The following is a 9,479-nucleotide window of genomic DNA, read 5'->3' as shown; positions in this document are numbered from 1 at the left end:
TCACCCGTCCTGGTACGTTTTAAACAATCTCAAAGTGTGCAAAGTGAGTTCTCAGCAAAGTACTGTGAACACTTCTGTTCCCAATTTGCAGACAAGAAGTAATTGTGTGTACATTATGAGTATTCAGTTGGGGCATTGCAATGGAATTGATTCAGTCCTCTTAATTGTTTATGTGTTCTTCCCTTTCTTTCACAGGCAAATTTCAGGAAGATGGGAAACATTTCTATTAAGAGAAAATGTTCCACAAATTTTATTTTAAATCATTCAGTAGTTTTTGTTTGGGATATAAAAGCTTAATAAGTTACTTATAAAAGCATATAGAGAATTAATATGAGTGGATTACTCTCGCTGAGATGTTAGCAGTGGTAGAAGCATGATTGTCAAATTCACTTCCTTCCATTTCCTCCACTTCAGTTGTGTTGGCATCACAGACTAACATTTGTGTTTTCACCAGCATTTACATGGTTAGAGCCTGCTAAACCAAGTCTCACCTCTGAGATGGTAATTTTGATCATTTGTATAATTCTATGTTTAGATCTTCAAACTGAATATAGATACCCAGTGTAAATGAACTGTACAATACTACAGCATAAATGCATAATATTTTTTCATAACATCTTTACAGTTTACCTGCAATGGTACCAGAATGGCTCTTATCAAAATTGCTAATGACATCCTCTGAAACTGTTCCAAAGGTAAACCTTCCTTCTTGCCCTTCTTAACCAAACTGCAGCCTTTGGCATATAGTCATACAGTCATAGAGATGTACAGCATGGAAACAGACCCTTCGGTCCAACTCATCCATGCTGACCAGATATCCCAACCCAATCTAGTCCCACCTGCCAGCACCTGGTCCATATCCCTCCAAACCCTTCTTATTCATATACTCGTCCAAATGCCTTTTAAATGTTGCAATTTTACTACCCTCCACCACTTCCTCTGGCAACTCATTCCATACACGTGCCATCCTCTGGATGAAAAAGTTGCCCCTTAGGTCTCTTTTATCCTCTGGGTTACATGTTTGGATGGGAGGTTCTCACCTATTTCCAATCTGAACTACTTAATTAATGTCAGAGAACTACTTGCAATGGCATCTTTCCTGTTCCTGCATTTTTATCTGTGGTGTCCCATAAACTCCATCCTTGGTCCCCTCTTATTTCTTACCTACTTGCTTCCCCTTGAAACATCACCTGGAACTATGGTATAAGTTTTCATATGTATACTGACAACACCTAGATTTATCTCCCCACCAGCCCTGCTTACCTGACATCCAGCATTGGGTGAGCAGAAACTTCTTCCAATTAAATGATGAGGGGATGGAAACCATCATTTTCAGTCTCCATTCTAATTTCAGTTCCGTAGCTACAGGTTCCATCTCTCTCCCTGGCAACAGTCTGATATGCAGCCAATCTGTTCACAACTTTCGTGATACATTTAATCCTGAGATGGGCTTCCGACCTCACACTCATGCCATCGTTTTTTCACATCCATAACATCAACAGGCTTCATCCTATTTCAGCTCTTCCGCTGCTGAAATCCTCATTCTTGGCTTCATTACTTCTAGGTTCAATCATCCCAATGTACTCCTGGCTAGCCATCTGATAACGTAAGGATGGCCAAAACTCTGCTGATAGTATTTTAGAGAGCAGCAAGCCTGGTTTCTTATCAACCCTGTACTTGCTAACTTATTTGCGATCTGGTCAAGCAATGATTTGATTTTAAAATTCTCATTCAAATTTTCAAATCCAGCCCGGCTATGTCCTCGCCTTTTCTCTATTATCTTCTCCAACCCCACAGCCCATCAAGATAATAATCACTTTTTTCACTTTAACCTGTTGGGCATTCCTAATTATAATAGGCCCACCATTGACAGCTATCTTTTCAGTTACCAAGTTCTGAAATGCCCTCTCTACAAGTTTGCAATTCATAATGTAATTTTCATCCTTCAAGATACACCTTAAGCCAACCTCTTTGACAATTAGTCATCTGACCTAATTTCTCTGTATATGGTGTAGCTTCATATTTTGATTTTTATCAATCCTGTGAACATTTAATTACGTTAAAGTTGTTTTATGATTCTAAGTTGCTCTTGCTTCAATGTGAAGTATGGCTGCATCAGAAAATTAATGTGTAAATTTATAACTTATGAAGTAAACTCTGTAAAAATCATAAAAATATAAGCAAGTGTGCCACTCTTTTTCAAAGTAGTAAAGCCATTATATAAAAGAGCTGCATTGCTTTCAAAGTAGTTACATTAGCAAAACTACAACTGCTTCAAAATTAAAGTATTTGTAGTATACTTGCAGAATTCAGAAATTGTTGCAGCTATTAAATGACTCACACCTAAACATGGATACAGTCACAATTATTAGGGCTAGAAATTACTGCCGGCCAAAAAAAAACATATTGCATTTGAATTACATTCCTTTTTATAAAATTTGTAACAGTTGTCAATAGATTGTAACAGTTGTCACAATCTATTACGCATTCAAACTATTACCAACTATGATTTCTTGTTTCATGCATTCTGTAAGCATATATCCATTAGGTCAACATGATATTTGTTAACGTATCCTATTAAGTACATAATTCACTTTGCAGTTAAAAAAAAATTAAGCATGGAAGAAAGTGAGTAACCTTTTGTATTAGCTAAAGAATACACAAAATTTGTAGCATGTTTTGATAGGATTTAGGATATTTATCACATTAGGAATGTAACTAGTGTTATGCCTCACTGGAGTAGCATGCTGCAACTCAAATCCTCCTATTCCTGGAGTTGTCACAAAAGTAAATGACTTTATGAACAGAAAATTACCCAATTGACTTTTTTTTAGATTCAGGTTGACAGAAAGCATGGACCAGGTTTCAGTACTTAACAAAACTGAAAATTTATTACAAATAAATAGATTCCAGCTACAGGTAAGCAATTATGAATCAGTATCTTGCAACTAGTTAGCTAGTTAAAATTCTAATGCCTTTACACCTCCCTCTACGCATACATACAGAGACATACACTCAGGCACAAAAGTAGTGTTATGTGCAGTGGGTAATGCTGGGAAGGCTGTCTGTAGAGGTTACTGTAATGATCCTTCGAGTTTGCGATGTCCTGCTTCTTCTCCATTTACTTCTATTTGCTTCCGGGACACAGGTGACTGGTTTACATTACGAAGTACCTGACTAATTGGTTAAATGCTATAGATTACAGCAAATGAGCGGAAATAAACTTTTCTTTGAGAAGTTTATTGTGTACAAAGGAAAACGCCTTCCTTTTCAGAATTTCTCTGCCGTCTGCCCAAACATTCATACCCAAAAGCTGTTCAGTTACCTGGGAGCCAATCACATAGTTGTTGGCAGGCAGAAGGTATCAACAAGTCACCATTCGCCAGACCAATCAGCTATTTGTTGACCTTCCAGGATCATATACACTTCAATCAAGTCACCCCCTCACTTGCTACTTTAAACCTCAATGGAATCAAGCCCAGTCCTGTTCAGTAAATCCTCATAAAACAATCCACTCATTTCAGGTATCAGTCTAACAAACTTTCTCATAACTGCTGTCAATGCCTTTACATCCTTCCTTAAATAAGGAGACCAAAACTAAACACTGTATTTGAGATGTGGTCTCATCGATGTCATCTATGATTGAAGCAAAACATCATAATATTTATGTTTAATGCCTTTAATAATAAAGGATATCAGCCCCTTAGTTTTCTTGATTCTGTGCTGTATCTGCATACTAACTTCTTGTGACTCATGCATTAGCACATCTAGGTCCCCCGACCTCAGAAATCTGTAATTATTTTCCTTTGAAATAATACTCTGCTTTTTCATTCATAATGACAAAGTGAACAAGTATATATCGAGATGATAGGCATTGTTACAGAGACTATAAAAAGGAGTTGCATGGTAGATCTTACTCCTTCAAAACCTGAAACTGTTCTTCCTCAGGTCCCTACAGGTGGTGCTTAATATATGCCTCAGTATTGACCCTTTCAGACCCTCCCACCCTTCTGCAAGACTGACTGTTAGGGATGGGCAGTAAATTATGGTCGAGCCAATGATGCCCACAACCCATGATCAAATAATAATAATAAAAGAAATACAAACAGATATTGCTGGAAAAACACTGCAGGTTATGGTAGTATGGAGAAAAACAAGAGTTAATATTTAAGATGAAGGACCTTGCATTTTATGACAAGCCTTGGGGAGTGTTATTAGGTAACATGGATGGTCATGGGTGGTGTGTAGGAGCAAAGGAGGTGTGAGGGGATGTTCTGACGAAATGTTTATATTTTCTTATTTTAACTTTTGGACACAGTGCTGGAGTCTTGAGACAGGCTTCTGTCCATCCTTGAAAATGGAGAGGCAGGTAGATAGGATAGTGAAGAAGGTGTTTGGTATACTTTCCTTAATTGGTCAGAGCACTGAGTATAGGAGTTCGGATGTCATGCTGTGGACACTTTTGGAATAGTGTGTGCAATTCTGATCTCCCTCCTATAGGAAGGAGGTTGTGAAACTTGACAGGGCTCCAAAATGATTGACAAGCATGCTGTAAGGGCTGGAGGGTTTGAGCTACAGGGAGAGGCTGAATAGGTTGGAGCTATTTTTCCTGGAGTGTTGGAGGCTGAAGGATGACTTTATAGAGGTTTATAAAATCATGAGGGGCGTGGATAGGGTAAATAGACACGGTCTTTTATCTAGGGCTGGGGAGTCCAAAATTAGATGGCATTGGTGTAAGGTGAGAGGGGAAAAATTTAAAAGGGACCTATAGGGCAACTTTTTCATGCAAAGGATGGTACGTGTATGGAATGAGCTGCCAGAGGAAGTGATGGAGGCTGGTACAATTACAACATTTAAAAGGCATCTGGATGGGTATATGAATAGGAACGGTTGAGAGGGATATGGGCCAAATGCTAGCAAATGGGACTAGATTAATTTAGGATATCTGGTCAGCATGGACAAATTGGATCGAAGGATCTGTTTCCATGCTGTACATCGCTATGTCTCTATGACTTGGGAAATGGCAAGCTCCTCAGCTTTTCCTGGGTCACTGAGACTGACTCCCAATCCAGCCTGTTCTGCCTCCTTTCAGACCCAAAACAGAAAATGTGGGTAATCTGTTCTAATAGTCCACTTTACAAAGCCAGAAATTTTCATTTCTGTGTTCACCTGACCCAGATATGTAACTGAGGCCCTAATGAAAACTTCATAGGAATCCTTTTTCTAATTTTAATCACCTCAACCTTTTAAACTCACATTTGTGCAAACTGTCTATATAATGCAATCTTTTCATTGTGCTTTCTGTTGAGTATGTTCAGTACCACCTCCAAAATAACTTTCTTGAGGAGAGGTGGCCCAAATTGAATGCTGTGCTCTTGGGGACATTTGAAGAGTAACGTATATTTAAAACATGATTTTCTTCTATTAGTTTATCTGCCCTCTTCAAGATAAAGTCTAAAACTCACCTTAAAAAAAAAAGAACTGCAGATACTGGAAATCAGAAACAAAATCAGAAATTGCCAGAAAAACTCAGCAGCTCTGGAAGCATCTGTGGAGAGAAAGCAGTGTTAAAGTTTTGGTTCCAGTGGGCCCTTCAACAAAGTGGACTACATTTCCTCATATTGAACCTCAACTACAACAGTTTTCCCCACTCACACACTTAAACCTATCGATGTATTGTAAATTTCTGTTCTGAGCTATACAAGCTACTGTGTCTATTTATCTGGAGAAATAGGCATAAAAGCACTCCTTAGTTTAACTGATTCTGCTCCTCTTTGCTTCAAACATTTTTCTAATTGCTTTGTGGTTCTAAATAATTTAATCATATTTCTTTATCCTTCCTGAACTTCACTAAAAATCAATAATATGCCTATCTGAATTTCCCAACTTTTGTTTGTTTTATCTTCCTTTCCTCTTTGTTTTGGCCTCTGCTGAATACCTGCTGTTCCTGAGATTACTTTCCAAAGTAATAGATATGGTCTGCCTTTTTATTGACATTTGTTTTAATGCATTGCTGCAAATCTTCAGATACAGTCAGATTTTTTAAGACTATAAGAGATACTGGGTATTTTCCAAATCAAGCAAAAGGTAATGAGCTTACTTAATTCTAAGATCTCGAAGCATTAAGTTCTCATTTTAAAATCCCATTTTGTTACTTGTTTCTTAGTCCTTCATAAGTTTAGAAAAATATGGTTACCATCTTGGTGACATTATTATCGAACAACACAGCACTTTTGCATTTCCTGCCTAACCTAGCATCTCTTATACAGAATCCACTTAATCCAAGACAAATAACCTTGAGCTAGCCTAAGCCTAAACCCTTCCCCAATGTATGGCAGGCTCTGATTTAACGTCTTGACTAGCAGAAATACAACGTATACATGACAGCTTCCTCATAGTTCTCTGTATGCAATTTTCCTATTTCCGAGCTAGCTAACATACAAAATCTGCCAAAGGAAGGCTCATTTAAATAGCACATAGATTTGTTAGCGACTATATCTAAATGAAGTGAACGACCAAGCTCAGTTGCCTTTGTACTCAATTTCTTTTAAAGTGGTTAACAACAAAATATTGGATAAACACTTTTATCCTTATCAGAAAGTGACTTGTGTCTGTTATTTGTCACTGAATTTATGTCAGTTTTCAACATTCTTATTTATTAACTGTACTCCTTTTCTTCACTGCTATCCCTGTTTTCCAATTGGTCATTTGAAATTCCTTTGATTTTTAATGTTCACAAATGAAAGCATGAAAACTTTACTCCTGAAATTCAGTTCTCTTTCTCATTGAACTACTCCTAAATAAATTACCCCAATCACATTCCACAAAAATCTGCCCAAGCACAACCTTTTATTCTCCACGTATGCTACTCTCCTCCAAGGATCACACCAGCAAGAAAGCTTTTGATCATAGTGCTATTTTTAAATGTTGTGAGTTCCTTGCTGCAGGATTTCTAGCCTCTGATCAGCCTTTGTGTTGCAATAATTATATGGCTTCTCCAGTTCAATTTCTGGTCACTGGTAACTTCTAACATCTTGACAGTGGGAGATTTGGTGATGGTAATTCCAACAAACATGTGGCTGACAAGAAATATGAAAGGCAATGAAATATAAAGGATACAATTCCAAAAGATTGTATGAACAAAGGGGCCTGGGATATATTTACACAAATCAGTGAACGAGGAAGGGTAGGCTGAGAAATAGCTTTCTTCCTGAAACTTGAAACATTAACTCTGCATCTCTCTCTGCAGATGCTGCCAGACCTGCTGAGCTTTTCCAGCATTTTTTTTGTTTTCAAAGTGGAATTGCATAACCCTCTGAAGCAAAAGTCATTTTAGAGGCTATGGAGAAAGGGTCAGGGAAATAGGACTGTCTGAATTGTCAGATTGGGCAGTTAGGTCTAATGGCTTCCTTTTGTGCTGTAAACATTCTACTCAGTTTTCAGGCTGGCTTCCAGTCTCTACCTGGTCCTCACAGACACATGCAGTATCAATTCTGGAACTTCAGGAGACAGTGATGGTCTATTGCCCTATTAATACTGAAACTGCAGGCATCATACACAAAAGCTGTATACTATTGGCAACTCTGTTACTTACTTCCAAGGTCATTGAATTGATGGGTTTTAACTGCAATATAAAATTAAGTCAGATAAAATAGTAACTCTTTGGAGATGTCCCTACTTGTATATCTACCAATGGTCAGAGGATTTGGCAGGCAATGTGCTATTATTTACCTCTATAGGGATCATTCTGGTTGCATGCTGAGAAGGCATTTTCACTTTACTTGACATCTAAACACAAGTGATTTATTTACCTGAACTAAAATGAATTCTGAAGTTCATATTAAAAGGAAACCAGACATACTGTAATTTATAACACTGCATTAGACCAAGCTAAGCATAACCACCCTACTAACTTTAAGAAATTGTGCCAGGAAAATATATCAAGATAACCACTTGGATCTGCTGACTTAAAATAAATTGTGCTTTTCTTTGCCCTTACAGATTATAATAACATATAGAGTTGAATCTTATGGATTCTTGGCTAAATATGAGTTAAGGAAGTTTTTTGGAGGGTGTTTCATCATGAGGACAGGCAAGATTTCTGGCTGCATCTTACCAAATGTGCCTCATTTGTAACCCACCTGCTTCTATTGCATCAAGCATGTGCCATTCTACCACCAGCCAATCATGTGCTATTTCTGGAACAACTCACCACTTAATGGATATCCAGAAAAAGACAGGCTCCCACTCCATCTTTGAAAAACTGCTGTACACCCTGACAAGCATTGGCAATCCAGCGTTGGCACTCAAAAGGCAATTTAATGGCTCTGAAGCTACAAAGCCATGGTGCTCACTGTGCATTGGCTGACAATCAATTATACAACCACATTATCTCACCCTCATCAGTGTTTAACCACCAGGCTATACAGTTTACCTGCTTTTCACTACATTTAATCACCTTTTCTAAGTCACTGGTACTCTGTAGCCAATGCCCATTGGATATCCATATCCAGTCATTTTCCAGGAGAGGAACATCACATACAGACAAGACCCCAGACAATCTTAAACATGAACTTGGAATGACAGCCACCTAAATTGAACAGACACATAATGAGTAGAGGCTGCAGTTCACCACTACCATGCAAACTGATGCTGGCATCATGATCACTCACTATCTTACATTCCACGACAGGGTGAACTGAGCTCTGGCTTCCACAAGGAGAACTTCTTCCAGCTCAATTGTCATCATCCTTCTCAGCTGGAGTCATAGAGATGTACAGCATGGAAACAGACCCTTCCATCCAACCTGACCAGATATCCCAACCCAAACTAGTCCCACCTGCCCGCACCCGACCCATATCCCTACAAACACCTCCTATTCATATACCTGTCCAAATGCCTTTAAATGTTGCAATTGTACCAGCCTCCACCACTTCCTCTGGCAGCTCATTCCATACATGTACCACCCGCTGTGATAAAGTTGCCCCTTAGGTCTCTTTTATATCTTTCCCCTCTCACACTAAACCTATGCCCTCTAGTTCTGGACTCTGACCCCAGAGAAAAGACTCTGTCTATTTATACTATCCATGCCCCTCATGATTTTGTAAACCTCTATAAGGTCACTCCTCAGCCTCGGACGTTCCATGGAAAACAACCCCAACCTGTTCAGTCTCTCCTTATATTCTTATATTCAAATCCTCAACCCTGGCAACATCCTTTTAAATCTTTTCTGAACACTTTCAAATTTCACATCCTTCCGATAGGAAGGAGACCAGAATTGCACGCAATATTCCAACAGTGGCCTAACCAATGACCTGTACAGCTGCAACATGATCTCCCAACTCCTATACTCAATACTCTGACCAATAAAGGAAAGCATACCAAACGCCTTCTTCACTACCCTATCTACCTGTGACTCTACTTTCAAGGAGCTATGAACCTGCACTCCAAGGTCTCTTTGTTCAGCAACACTCCCTAGG

This window comes from Chiloscyllium plagiosum, chromosome 20, assembly GCF_004010195.1.
Source record: "Chiloscyllium plagiosum isolate BGI_BamShark_2017 chromosome 20, ASM401019v2, whole genome shotgun sequence".
Lineage (NCBI taxonomy): Eukaryota > Metazoa > Chordata > Chondrichthyes > Orectolobiformes > Hemiscylliidae > Chiloscyllium > Chiloscyllium plagiosum.
Note: the sequence above shows the minus strand (reverse complement) of the source record.